Raw genomic sequence first — 15,894 nt, 5'->3', positions numbered from 1 at the left:
AACGAATCTTTAGATTCTCCTTCGAACATATGGGGAGCACAAAAAAAACCTCTCGCAATAAGTAGAACAAAAATAATCGACCATTAATTCCGTAATGCGTAACTTTTTTTCATGAACGACCACATGTGTGATATTCGGATTATTAATTGAATATGATATCTGGAAAAAATAATTATAATATCTGAGAAATTAGTTTAGTAATTAAATCATGAAATAATCAGTCATTTTTCTCCCGTTTGCATTGATTCAGATAAATAAATTTAATTAAATAATCTAACATAATAATCAATTTTTTTTCCTCGTTTATAGTTGATATTTATTTATAAACGGATCTATAAACGTAGATGAGAAAACAAGTGTGGTGAAATAAAGTAAAAGATTAATATTAGAAAAAAATATAGATTTACATATGTAAAGTACAACTATATTGTAAGATCAAATTTTTCAAATCCACGTCAAGCGTGTTCTACGAGGGAATACGAGGCTAAATACGACAAATATACGGAGGGTCGATGTAGCCGATAAATTAGCGCAGATTCGAAAACGGCGAATTAATTGGACGGTCGTTGGCCGAGGAGAGGAAATACGCCGCGGTTGGTAATTAGATTGCGCCGCTAGTATTTTGTCAGAAATGAGATTATCTCCTAACGAAGAATAAATCAACAGATTGGCCGTACGCAAATAACCTGACGAGTCGCATCGAAAGAGAGAGAGAGAGAGAGAGAGAGAGATGGGTTATACAGTTGCAGATTATTAAGTTTTATCTTCGTACAATGGTATTAAAACGGGCAGCGAGATCTCGACATCGAATGAACAAGAGAGAAAAAGAGACAGAGAGAAAGAAAGAAAGAGAGAGAGAGAGAGAGAGAGAGAGAAGCAAAATTAGCGATAAAAAAAATATATATATATGAATTTAATTCGCAGACATCCTAGGATCCTATCAGGTAATCTCATTCCTCGCAGAGTTAGTAGCGTTAAAATTCGTTAATTCGTACTGTTATACGTACGTTAAATTTCGATGCCGTATGTCGGCTTTAAACAGGATCTGGCCCGGTACCAGAAAGAGAGATAGAGAGAGAGAGAGAGAGAGAGAACCACATAAATAATAGCTAATATATCTGTGTTATGTAACGGACGACCTCGAACTCGGTCGAACCTGCTGTACACGTGCTTAAGTGACCTACTTTTCCGATTCCGAAAGCTCTCCTCGCGCTTGCGTCCTCCGTTTTTGCTGGAATTGCGACTTTCAAAATGAAAAATAATCTATCTACTCGCCAAGTAAATATATGCGATTTTATTACGAAAAAAAAAAAAAAAAAAAAGACCCGCCAAAATGCGTTTCGCGCTCAGTTTCTTTAAAAATGTATAACACATATTTGGATATTTTATTTTTACGCACAAATTATATAAATTTAATTAATAAAAAATATTTCCGTTGCTCTGCTCAATACTTTCATTGTATGCTTTTTTTTTTTTTATTATTTATTTCAATTTGATAATTCATTATACATATACACTACATGTTTTATAAATGGTACTATAATAAGAGAGATAAGTATTATATGATTGGAGAGAGTTTAGCTCATCGTGCAACGTGACTCGCGATAAGATGCAACGCGTGTTCTTTACACATTCGCATCACTGCTGCAGGAATGCAAAATGATAAAAGCTGACGGGTATTTCCGGTGTCGCAAAATGTTGGTGGTTACGATTAAACGAGACGTACGAGACGCGCGTGTTACCGATAAGCGATCGTTGGTGAAAAATAGGCGATAATAAGTCCTACTCGAAGCGGCTTTACATCTTGTCTTTTATCCCGACAAATCTTATCTATATTCAAGCGAGCTTTCTCACTTAATCTAATATTGAATTATTATTATATTTTATTTTTTCAAGAGCGAGTAAAACTTGTATTATTGTTATTAATGATGAGAAAAAAATCTACTTCAATCTTATCTTGGCTAACGGGTTTAAATTAATACGATGATGTAAAATATTATATATAAAACGAATCATATATCATTAATTATTCCAATGAAAGAATAGAGCAAAATATAAATAATAAAAATTGGAGACAATGACAGTTGTTCGTAAAAACCTCACTGATTATTTTCTTTGTGTATATTAAAAAATATAGTTTTTAGAACATATGCACTTGAATTATAAAAAAGCTTACTCTGTGCACGCGCATATTTTTTTTGTACGAAACAAGGTCAAGGTCATGGCATTCTTCCATTCACTATGTAAAACGAGAAATATAACTTTATTTTAGTTAGAAAATACTGCGATGGCTTAGCTTATTTTTAAAGTCCAAGTTAAAATGTTCATCGTACATATGTATTATTTACAGATTAATGTATGTAAATATAAAAAATGTATAAATAAAAGAAAATAGCGCAAACAACTGAAATAATCACAAAATGATTATTCAACGCGAAATTTAAAATAGCGATGTTTTAAAGCGATATTTTATAACTTGAAACAATTATATCTATATATATATATACTACATATGCTCTAACATATGTGAAACTCGAAACAATCTGTGAGATTTAAATTTTTTTATAAATAATTACCAAGATAAGAAACATGCTCATTTTTCAATAGAAATCTATTTTCAAAAATATTAAAAAAATAATGTAATAAAAATGACATAAAGATAATTATTAACAAAATGATTATAAATATAAGGGGGTGAAAAAACATATACAGCCAATAGATTCACTCACCAGTCGTCAAGTGTCCCTTCAGCATGTTTCCATCGTCGAATAATCTCTCCTTTTCTTGGCATAGAAGGACTTTGTTGGAGGACGTCACGCTTTTCTTGGTAATACGTAACAGATACTCACTCGCGAAAAAAAAAAAAAAAAAAAAAAAACACGCACGATAGAAATTTAACACTCTCGGCATTTGTCAATATTTGCGCGACAGAAACTCGGCACTCCCGGCAAAATATAATATATAAATTATTAATAGGCACATTTCAATTCGATTCAACTTTCAAAAAAAATTAATGACGCAATTAATTGCACACATTTATCAGAGATTTATCACCTTAGCGTTAATTCAACGAATATAAAATACGTACGTATATACAATACACATACGCAGATGTACGGAGGTCACGCACAGATTACTACGCACACAACACGACGCTTATCTTAATTGGCTCGATAGACTATGGTCCTTCGACGCAGACGTTGGTGATGTCAGCCATCCCCTTCGCACGTTACCGAGATCCGCTCCTGACATCCTGCTTCGACCTTCGACGTAGCCAGCACGAAGGAGAGATGGGGAAGAGTAATCAGTAGCTTGGCGCGTCAGACTTTCGAAATCCATCTGAGGAACAAAAAATGTATATAATGTATAAATGTATATGCTGTTAGATTTTAGATGAGAATATCGATCGTCGAAATATAATATTCAAAATATTTTTAATATAATATTCTAACAAAATATTCTCGCATTTCAACGAATATATATTTATATCGACAAACAAGGTGTCTAAATCTTGTAAAAAAATTCCCTGAAAATTCCCTGATTTTCCAGGTACGTAAAGAGAATATTTTCAAGATTTTTTTTAACACAACTTTCTCTAGAAAAAATTTAAAAGTCTTTCGTTCGTACGAAGGAAAAACACAGAGCCTCTTAAGTTTCAAGTGCTAGATTTATAAAAAATGTAGCAAAAATTTGAATAAATTCAATAGGATAAGCAATTTTTACCTATATAAAATTTTCATTTCTTCGTCATTAAAAATTACAAAGAATACGTACTTTATATTTAATATTATATTAAAACATTGAATATACATATATAAACCAAACAAAAAAAATATATATATTTTAAACGCATAATCTCACAAATAAAACAAATAGTTCTAATCATTAAATCAAAAAATTTGCTCAGGACAGACTGCAACACGTCTAAATAGAATTGCATGAGATATGCGATAATCGCAACGAAAAAATTAATTCCGCGATAATAATACGTAATAAATTATCTGATTACCTGATTATCGGACGTCACAAAGTACGATGCCATCCCAGGCCTGCTCATTTTTCCCTAATCCTTCGTTGATGCATCTTCAAAAGCACTCGACACTCGTTCGCGCGCGATGTTCACTTCCCCCCCCCCCCTTCAACAATCCAAATCATCATTTCCGGCGAATTAACAACATTGTTGACATGTCCTGATATTCGCGGTCGACGATCGAAAACCGGCTGCGACAAATGAGCCGAGCGCAAGACTGTCTCGAAATTACGTCTCGTTTCTAAACCTCGATCCACTTCCGATTTACGTTTGTCGAAAATTGACGAAAACGATGACGCAATCACGATCCGACTCACAATTCGCGGACACTGCTCTGTGCCTCGCACAGTAGAGCAGACCCAGTAACGGAGGTGTGGAGGGGGATAGCTTGGTATTACTGCACGATGCTGCCTGTCGATTCCGGGAATCGTCCGCGACGTCTTTTTTCCCGTAATACGCTTCGCGCTGCACGTGTTCAATTCTCCGTACTTTTTGCTCCGCGACGAAATAATATGATAGTAATTTTTCTCTAGACGGAGAAAAACGTAACAATAAAAATTAAAATATATTATATTTGCACTTTTAAAATATATAATATTAACATATATATATATATATATATATATATATATATATATATATATATATATACAAGAAATCACGCGCGATATTTTTATTAAATATACATTGTATATACGAATATTATGCAGGGTGTTCGACAACAGGTGGAATAAAATTTTAGGGGTGATTCTACATGGTAAAATAAGAAAAAAATCAAGAATAACAAAATTGCGATAGAGGCTTCGCTTTTTAGTTATAAATATTTGAAAATTTACGTGAAAGGTGCCCAAAGCATGGTAATTCGCAAAATTTTTGGCGTGCGTAGGCTACATCGACTGGATCGCTCTCAAAATATTCTGTGACGCAAAAGTATGCAGCGATTTGCCGAGTTTTAGATACCTTTTTTTACACAAACTTTCAAATATTTATAACTAAAAAACGAAGCCTCCATAACAATTTTGTTATTCTTAATTTTTGTCCTATTTTATCATATAGAATCACTCTTGTCAAATACCCTGTATACAAGTATTATGTTTTACGGAATATTGCAATTATTTATATACAATATTTTGAGGCACAAATAATTAAAGAATAAATATAATTTATCATCTTTATAATATGTACAGAAAAGTCATAAACGCTTTTACATGAATTTATACACATATCGGAATATATTTTTCATATATGGATGATATACAAAATATATAAATATATTAATATGTGTTATATAAATTCATTTGTAAAGACATTAATGACGCCTTCTTTGTACATATACGCAATTAATTTATTATAGATCAGCAAAGATAAGAACGTTTCATCGATATCTCATTGTCAGACGATTTCATTTGTTTAATTAATATTCTAACAATTTTTACGCATAGAGTTTTTTGTAAAATTATTGTAGAATTCAAGCGTTTAAAATTTACTAAGAAATGTTTAAAAAATTATCAACGGTCAAAGTAAACAGCATAAACTTGACATTTCATTTGTCCAGAGCCTTTTTTTTTTTTTTTTTTTTTGTTTCATAATCAGAACTAATTGTCTATTTAATCTATCAAGAGCTCTAGACCTATTAAAAATAAAACCAGAACGCTCAATAATTAATGAGTTTTCACAAAGTGAAATGCCAGTTTCACACACACACACACCACTGATTATTTATAATATAAAATCAAAATTATCAAAAAGAGAATTTTTTAAAAAATTCCCCGAATCTCAATTAAATTTCACGACACTTCCCTGATTTTTTCAGATACAAAAGAAATCCCTGAGATTCGAGGTTTTACTCAATACTTACTATTTCCGAGCGACAAAAAAGTATATACATGTACATACATCTACTGTTAGATTTTGAAGAGAATATCAAACATCGAAATATTCTATGCTCTAATAAAATATTCTCGCATTTCGACGAATAAATGTATATCGATAAAGTATCGCAGAATTATTTTTGCAGATTGAATTTTTAATAAACAGAGAGAACAACTGTTGTGTTAGATACAGTTTTGGAAACAATTTCGTTTGATAAAGATATTCCTTTATATTCCATTATATCCCACTTGTCAATTATCAACATAATTGTGATTGTATTTAGATAGTAGAGAACTCGATAAAGGAAAACAAGGATTTTCACCATTTTAGAAGCAAATTCAGATTTCTCGGATATGTTTAAGATTAAATTTATTATGCTCTACAAATTAGATTGGAATAAATACGCATAAAAGATGCTGATTATTTGTGCGTAGGTAGCAAGAATTTTACGACGATTACTTCCTTTACAGAAATAACCTCGCCTGTCGAATGTATATTTATACTATACTTACGAGAATTATATTTATAATTACATCTTGATACATAACGTATACCGTTATAATTGCTCGATGATTATTTATAGATATGGCAGAAAATCGAACAAAGTAGAAAATAATAATTATTACAAGGGTGTTTCAAGACACATTTTCCTTCATTTGATAAATCGCGATATATTTCGACAAATAGGTACGGATAAGAATGATTGCGCGATAATTATTAATGCACACTTTATTCATGATCGTAAATCTAAGGCAAATATAAGATCATCTTAAGACATATTTTTAATCGACTTAAGACTCCGTTCAGCCAATCAGATGGCCGAATAGAATTTTAAGATTTTACTTAAGACGAACTTGAATATAAGAACGGATTATGAATTCCGGCCTAAGGGTGTCTCTTTTATTTTTTCAGAGTATTATCGCCTGAAAATCTGTCATTTTACCTCTTACTATTTCGCGAGAAATATAAATAATGCGGCGATTACAATTTTATTTCGATATTTCCGATATTTATTTAAAATATACGGTTCCGAGAATTGAAAGAAATGTGATTCTCAGGCTGCTCGCGTGAAAAAAGACCGTCACGACGAGTCAATCCGTGAAAGGTATGACGTGAAACATCACGGAAAAATGCAATCGATACTGGCAAGAGTAAATACCTAGCTTTAGTAACCATGATGATAATAATGATGATGATGATGCTTATACAATCGAGATAAAAGATAAGAAGCGCGTCTATTACCTTTCGACATAAATCACGCGACTGTCTTATTATTTTTTATAATAGAAGAAATACATAATTTATACGTATTATCAAAATCATCATAGAGGTTTTTTAATCATGACAAATAATTGCTCGTCAAAAAAAAAAAAAAAAAAAAAAAAAAAAAGAAAAATGGACGTGAAAAATATTCTGACGTATTTAGTCAAATTACAATTATAATTCTTTTTATTAATTTTATTGCAGAGAATTTTTACACTTCATGGAAATAAATCAAGTTACATCCAAGATGTTAAAAAGAATTTGAAAAAATGCGAATCGTTGATGACGCTCTTAGGAATTATAAAGAATAAAGAAAGGAAATCTCAATGCAATCAAGTGATCGAAAAAAAAAAAGAAAAAAAAAAAAAACAAGGAGAAAAGCTACGTTTTATATAAATTTTTAGCAAGCTGCATGCGTGCAGTAACATATGTAGTAGGTATGTATACATTGCTAAGTGCATAGCTACGAAAGCTACTTTCTCCAGTAGTTTAAGATTTCCTGCCTCTAACACGTGAGCTTGATTATAGTTACACCGAAATTACGTTTAAGTTGTTGGTCGAACGAATAGAAAAAGCCTTATGTTTAATTTTGCACATTTCAATAATCTTTTTCATAATCATGCATTATATTCATATTTTCATATCACATTACATATTCAGGGATCAATTTCTTCTTCATGAAAATAGATTACATTATGAAAAAAGAAATTATAAAAAAACAGCAATGTTTTAAGAATTAATTTCAAATATTACTGCGAATCTCACAGATTAAAATTCCATTAAAGTCTAATACTTGATTTATCTTGATTTAAAAAATTGACGTTTTACATCTCTGTATAAAACAATTTTTAAATATTAAAAAGTGTAGAAGTAAAAAATTCTTACACGATTCGTCCGTTGACGTTGGCTGCAAAAATAAAATGCGCATAAAGATAAACATAATGTCGACGTTAATCAATTGTAGGTGAAAAACATCAGGGGCGTGAACGATCAAATCATTGCTGTGACCTTTCACCTCCTACATCGTTGCAGCGGAATGTCATTCATATCTTAACTCTTCCTCCCTTTCTCTTTCTCTCTCTCTCTCTCTCTCTCTCGCTCTTTCTCTCTCTTTCTCCGCCGCGTATCGTTACACACAGTTACTTTACAATTATTCATAAATTAAACAATTCTAAATTGCATCAACACACAAATTAAAACAAGATATTTCCAAGCTGGAGCGAAGCCATAAATTTTTAATGCGCCTCACGCGTTTCCCTTCTTCCTCTTTTCCTTGCTGCATCATTGTTTCACCAACCTTTATGCAAAAGCTCCCCGTCAGCTCCAAGAGATGTAAAAGCTATCAAACCGTGCTGACCCGTGCCGGAATGAAATAACCTCACCGAGATAATTCATTATCAACACACGATAGCGGTATTACAACAATTTAGCAGTTATGCGCTCTCGGCATATTGTAATATTTATATTTACCACGGTGCACGCATAAAATAGAAAGAGAGAGAGAAAGATTCGTTCCAATAATGTTTTCCTCCTCCGATTATTTCGCGCGATGAAATTTTCGCCGCTGCGTTTATTTCGCGAGAGTAAAGATGTAAAGACGAGGGATTCTTTTCTTTCTTTTTTTTTTTTTTCTTTCGCCAGAGGCGAACATCGACCTATCGTTTGTCCTTAGACCCTGAAATCAAGGACCGTCGACAACGTTCTTTATTATTCGCAATCGATCCCGTCCTTCCTCCACTCTCCTGCTCCGTCTCTCTCGTCGCAATCTCAAATGGGTCGACCGGTACACACGCACGTAACGGCATCGTCTTTTTATCGTACATTTCACCTTTCTACTTTACAATCAGGCACTTTCATATTGCTTTCACTTGGCGGATGAAAGTACCGTCCGCGAGCCAAGTAGGTTCCCGTCTTTTATACAGAGTGAACGAAATAGAGCATCTCTCTTGATCCAATGAATATTCAAGCATAAATGATGGATGGAAAACAAAAAAGACGCAACACAAATGATTTACTTGCTTATTTTTTTTTTATCATCGACATATTTTGTTAGCGAAATGATTAATCGCTGATTAATTGTTGCTCTTCTACGGACATTTTAATTTTGAAAGTTTGACATTCCTTACGTTGCATAAAATTCGCGAAAAGTATCGGCCGACTTTTTGGGAAGCCTGAGATGCGGCTCGTCTGATGGAATTGTTATTTTCCGATGGGCACCCAGTGCACCCATCGGTGTGAAATATTACACCGACGCACGTCGCTGTTCCATATTTTTATATTTGACATTTGGAATCCGGGGGTCAGTGAACCCGAGCGGATCTGGTCAGGAACCTTAGGCTTTATACGATCGCGATTAATGCCTCGCTTCGGTTATTACTGTTATTACACGGACCCGTACACATTAATTACACAGCGACGAGGATCTGACTAATCTCCATGTTACAGCTGCAAATGAGAAATCACCAAATTTCCCCTCTATACATCTATAGCCTAGAAATTTGCGTCGATGATAAATCTTTTGTCATTTGTCATAAAATTTAGGGGAGGGAGGAATAAAGTATTTATATTTACATATATATATATATATATATATATTTATCGAAAAATTCATGTAAGCGATGATGTGTAGCTTGTTTTATTAATTTATTTCTTAATTTAACGAATGATGCAATCGACGTTACGTTAATTATACAAGTATATTATTATACTTGTATTACATTTATATATCTCTCGATGATTATCGCGAATGATTAAAAATATATCAAAGAGCCCCTCGCTTTCAGACTCGTGCGTTCCAGAAACTTTGTTCTTTAAGATTCTCTTTTCCCCACATTTCTCCGAGGGAATTAGATTCAACGACGAAAGGACATTAAAGAAACGGAATCGAGTTTGCGATCGAGCTATCGGAAACGTTTGCGCGTGCAATCTCGATTACAGCGACGTCGTCACTATTACTTTAACAGTTACACTTTCTCCTCGACGTCTTCCACGTAGTCTGGACGTAGTTAAGGAGAGAGCAAACCGCGCCGAGGAAATGATTGTTGTTGAACGAGGCGGTCATTTAAAAAATATGCGCTCTCTCTCCCGCGTTCTATATGTATAATATAATATATTAATAATATCCTAAACTAACGCACGTCGTGATAAAATAGAGAGAAGGAGAAACGCTCTTAGATAATATTAATATATTCCATAACTTGTTCGACCACCGTTATTTCACTCCTTTTAGAAAATGGTGATATAGTCTTAATTAGTGGTGCACATGTAAGTGAAAAAACGAAGGGAAAGATAATTCGATCATCATCGCGAACAGTCAACCGAGACACATTTAGTATCAATTATTTTCATGCCTATTGAAAAAAAAAAAAAAAAAAAAATGTTGAATCAACAACATCATCGAAATCATTTCATTAATTCATCAACATTATTAATCAAATAAATATGTAATATTGCCATATATTGATTTGATTAATAATGTTATTGAATTAATAAAATAAATTTTAATCAATCCCGTCATGTATTGATTTCATTAATAATGTTATTGAATTAATAAGAAAAATTTCAACTACTAAATGATGTTGTTGACTCAACATTATTTTTTTTTTTCTTCAATATATCATTTACTCATTTGCATACATTACTGTTTTGCGAGTTATATATATATTTCTTGGCGAGTAGCGATATTTGAGAATGTGTCATATGTACATATAATATTACACCTGAATTGTACAAACGCGTCCCTTCGTCTCGCAATTAATTAATTCGCGCGCGCGCGCGCTAATTGTGAATCGATCGAACCGTTTTATCCGGAAGAAATAAAACCGGCCGCGTAGGAAGATTTCGAAACCTCAAGTGAAGAAAAGCCCGTCTCGAGATCGAGATACGGAGGTCCCGCCACGGCCTTGCGCGTTAAAGACCGCGATAAGGAAGGTGATTGGCCGCGTCGCTCGCTTGCGACTTTCCTTAAGCGCTAAGGACGTACACTAACAATAACTTAGCTCCGACAATCTCATATTGTATAAAAAAAAAAAAAAAAAAATATATATATATATATATATATATATACACCTATATATATTAATGAAGGCTGAATGAATGAAAGTCCCGTCTTATCTCTCATAGTTGTAAAGTAGACTGCGTGACTGAGAAAATTTATTTATTTATGAAATATAAAACCCAAACGCACATCACATATATATTTATTTATATAATTAACGATTCAATTATTTTCTCGTCACGATTTATGTTAATAAATTCATTCATTTAAACTCTCAATAAAGGCGTCTTAAAGAGATCGGATATTCGCTCTTAGCATTAATTCGCGTATGCAATTCGCTCAACATGGTCGCGTTTAATTACCGTCGCGGCGATTTCGCTCGTATAACGAGCGCATGGAACATTTTCTCGTTGGGAAAGAGGGAGGAAGGAGGACGCTATTGTTTTCCGCGGGGAGAGCAGATTTAATTATCACACCGTCCCCGAGACTTGGATCGAAATGACGCGCCAGTCGCTAATGACTTGGCGCTCTCGCGGATCAAACGCACTTTTTAACGCGAAAGAGAAAAAAAAATATGCGGCGGAAAAAGAGAGAGCAAAAAAGTTGGAGAACAACTATAATTTATCTAGCTTTCCAATATTCTTCCTCGCCAAATGCTTCGCAGATTTATCATTACGAGCACGTGGCTATTGATTAAGAAACATGTATTCCTAAAAGATACTTCTGTCCTTCTTGTTCTCTCTTTCTCTCTCTCTCTCTCTCTCTCTCTCTCTCTCTCCGACTATTACACTTGACAATTCCTTGAAGATTATGCACGCAACGATAATAAACATCTACATCTGCGTCAGCGAACTTCCAAGTATGACTTGTTTGGAATATAAAAATGTGATACACAATATTAATTACATATAATCACATTTAATATACATGTATATCTAAATTATTATAATGTAAACATCTAAAATTAAGTTAGAAAAATGACGAGTAAGAGCAAACGCTGCAAAAATTTTATTCTAACGATAAGTAACAAATTAATCTATACTAACGTACGTTTCGGTCAATTTTATGACCTTCTTTAGCGCAAAAATACAAAAACAGATGAGAAAAAGCATGGGTTTTTTAAGCCATATAACTGCACATCAACTTATCATTAATGATACCAGCAAATAGTTATACAAAAGTTTCAAGAAAAGTTAAACATCATTATTTAGTCAATTGGTTTAAATTAAACATGAAGTTTGATTATAAATTGTTGAGAAATTGTTGAGTTGATGTGTTCTTTCTTTGATTAGTAGGCCAAGAAGTGACACATAGGTTGACTCGTCAAAATAAAAATAAAATTAATAGGTTGGAAACATAATTGGTCGAAAATTTCTTAACTATAAAGATGATTAATGATGGACTGATCTTATGATAATGAGTCGATCCGAAACGTACGTTAGTATATAATAGATTAATTTGTTACTTATTGTTAGAATAAAATTTTTGCGCACTAATTACAGCGGTTGCTCTTACTCGTCATTTTTCTAACTTGATTTTATATCTCTTAAAAAGCTTATATATTTATTTAATTTATAAACATCTAAATTTTACCGTTTTAAGATGAATTTTTCGATCAAATTGCTTAATCCTTTGTCGTGTATTTTCCTCTCAAAAAAAAAAAAAAAAAAAAAAAAAAAAAAAAAAAATATTTTTAATTTAAATAGAAAATTTTAACTATTATGTACAGACACATAAGTATAATATATATCACAAGATAATTCGTGCAGCTTGCTAATTATATATTTATTTTAAATTATTCGCATTTGTTTAACATTACTTAGTACGTTATTTCGACGCACCTAACAATAAGTATCGTGCTTTTCTCCGCTACGGAAGGAAATAATCGCCGCTCGTCCGACTCACAGATTGCACAAGGAAAGTGACTGTGTATATTTGAACGGAAAGAGCATACACTCTTCCCGTACTTTTCAATGACGCATTCCGTGGGTACACGTGTCGGTCGCGAGTTGCAGAATGTAACACATCGCAATAAGTTAAATGCGTCGGTAAAGGCGACGATTCCTCGGTCGTTGTGTTTAGAAATAGTTATTGCGCATAGTCCAAAGTTGTTTCGCATAGAGCCCAACTTTGATTCCCCTTTCTGTAGGTGTGCACGCGCGAATGCGTAGGTAGATATATAATATTGAAAATATCATACCAATAAAATAGCATTGAAAAAAATACCTTCTTAACGAAAGAAAGATATATCGCGAATCGCGCAAAATATATAATCGTATCGATAATAAATCGAGATACGCATATTAAAAATGACGTAACCGCGATGTCATTTTTAATTATTATCAAACACAGTTTTTCTTTATTTCGCTTGAATATTTTATTATATTTTTAATTTATTCATCTTTCTTACAAATTATACTATTATTTTATTTCTATTATAATTCGTGTTTTCCAATTGAAGAGGTCCTCCTTTCTTATTTTTTTTTTTTTTTTTTATTACCGATGATCTGTTATTTTCCAACGCCCGATAGCTTACGATTCTTCATCACGGATTATTTGCGCAAACAATACACGTGGCCCGCGACGCGCTTACACACGCGCGCGCATACGTGCACGAAACTGCAGCGTGCCGAGATAGCGACGCAATGCACATCCGTGCACGCGCGCGTGTCCTTGAAATACCGAATTCGCCCACCGTAGCATCCGTCGACACGTGATATTGTTATGCGTGTGTAAATTATACTGTCAAACTTTGCATCTGAAAACATGTAATACATATATATATATAAATGTGTGTATACATTTTATAAAATACTACGTACATAATATATACATAATGGAATGTAAAACTCTATAAAATGTGTGATATAAATAATAATAACATATGTTATAATATATGCACAAAATAATAGAATAATAGAGAATTGCATTTCAGATAAAAGCAAAAGAAAAAAAAAAAAAAAAAAAAACAGACACTTGTCAAATGGGTCGCAAAGTTTCGATAAATTTTACGGCTACAATATAACGTGCAATAACCGTCTGCGGTGACGCACGATTAGTAAAGCAATTTCGATAACGCGACGACATCTTTATTTTCGTTCGTACTACATATATCGATAATGCATCGATAAAAAGAGGGACGTCGATTGCACGTAGATATTCATAACGAGCGGAGGAGAAGGTGCGACGCGACGAGCGACGCGGCGCGGCGCGGCGCGACGCAAGATCGGGTTCGAAAAGTTGCATAAAAAGTGAAGGTGACCGGCGGTGATTCACGGGGGCTGATGCCCTCGTTGTCTGGCATTCGGTTTGTCGAGGACGATGGCGGGGGAGGGGGAAGAGGGACCTTGCCAGGCGGCCGGCCGAATCGAGCGGTCCGGCTCTTTGTTTTGGCTGAATCGCGGCCGTCGTGATTCCGAGTACGTAGCATTTCTCTCTCCCTTTCCCTATCTATCTCTATCTCTTTCCGACGTATCTCGTTACGGGCACTCGTTTCGTTATCACCGATCGACGATCGGCGAGTAAATCAATTTTTCAGCATGGCCGCGAAACGCGCGCCGAGAGGTCAGCGGCACCGACGCCGGATTCGCCCACGCGCCATCGAAAACAAACTCACGCGAAAAAGTATACTTTGATTATACATATGTATGCGGGAAAATCTTTGTGTCGCTTTAAAATTACAGTCTACCGCTCTAGTTTCAAGATATGATAATAACGCGATATTATATCGAATCAAATGACAAAGAACCAACGCCACATTCTTGCGACGTTTATCGCTATCGTGTAAAATTCCGCCGTTTTAATTCTTGTCGTTTAACGTAAATTATCGAATTTATAATATAATAAATTTTTGTTACCTTTATTATGACAAAAGCAGCGATTAAAATTTGTGGGATCTGAGGAAATGCGAAAGAATCGATACACGACTGTTTTGTTAAAGAGTGAATTTAGAGACATTTCTTATATAAATTATTATTCAATTATTATACAATTATATATATATATATATATATATATATATATATTTATATAATTATATATAATTATTTATATAATAAATAATATTATATATTATATAAAGAGTAAAGATAGAACGTACATAATATTTAATAATAACTTTATCGAAATTTATAAAGATTCTTTTGGAGAGATAAAAATATTTTTTAAACGTAAACTAACAATAAATAAAAAGATCATACAAGATTATTTACTTTCTTCAAATACTTTTAAAATTCCGCTTCGAAAAGTACATTATAACTTATTGCAAATTATAATAACAATCCTTCTAAAGCACCGAGAAAGTTTTAAGCGATAAGCGAATCGATCAATTTACATTGGATTTAATCTTTCGAAATGTGCTCGAACGTAATTGATGAAGAGATTCGCTCACCACTCAAGTTACAGGTGTTAATTCGAGATTTAAGAACTGCAATCTTTTCTCCTTTTAATAATATATCTCTCAACATTTTCGTCGAAAAACAATAAACCTCAAAAAATTAAGGCAGTTCGCCATTCATGCGGAGAGATTTTAACTCTGTCAAGTATCACTTACGTGACAGTTGTGTCGCAGTCGCGCGCGCGACGCAATCTAATCGCACCGTTCAGTCAGAACGATACAATCCGCCGACGATAGAAAGGGGGAGGAAGGGAGAAGTGGACCGAGCGGTGGTGGTGGGGGGAGGCAGCCGTGACGTGTATCTGGTGGGGAGAGACGATCTGACGCAGAAGCGGA

At 33.6% G+C, this 15,894-nt stretch overlaps 2 long non-coding RNA genes across 2 annotated transcripts in view; both read right to left on the bottom strand.

The window, feature by feature from the left end:
- LOC140674077 (uncharacterized) overlaps window positions 1-4,328 on the bottom strand; it is an 88,741-nt gene extending 84,413 nt beyond the window's left edge. The window contains exons 1-2 of the long non-coding RNA XR_012048157.1: window positions 4,010-4,328; window positions 2,730-3,339 (exon numbers count right to left, since the gene is read on the bottom strand). This is a non-coding gene — a long non-coding RNA (uncharacterized lncRNA). The remainder of the gene's footprint in view (window positions 1-2,729; window positions 3,340-4,009) is intronic.
- Window positions 4,329-4,416: 88 nt separating this feature from the next.
- LOC140674282 (uncharacterized) lies at window positions 4,417-15,867 on the bottom strand. The gene is made up of 3 exons (XR_012048169.1): window positions 15,553-15,867; window positions 13,663-13,920; window positions 4,417-4,559 (listed from the first exon to the last, which is right to left on the bottom strand). It is a non-coding gene; the product is annotated as an uncharacterized lncRNA (long non-coding RNA).
- Window positions 15,868-15,894: the final 27 nt, after the last annotated feature.

This window comes from Anoplolepis gracilipes, chromosome 15 (genome assembly GCF_047496725.1).
Source record: "Anoplolepis gracilipes chromosome 15, ASM4749672v1, whole genome shotgun sequence".
NCBI classification, from domain to species: Eukaryota; Metazoa; Arthropoda; class Insecta; order Hymenoptera; family Formicidae; genus Anoplolepis; species Anoplolepis gracilipes.
This window is presented reverse-complemented; position numbering and strand designations above follow the sequence as displayed.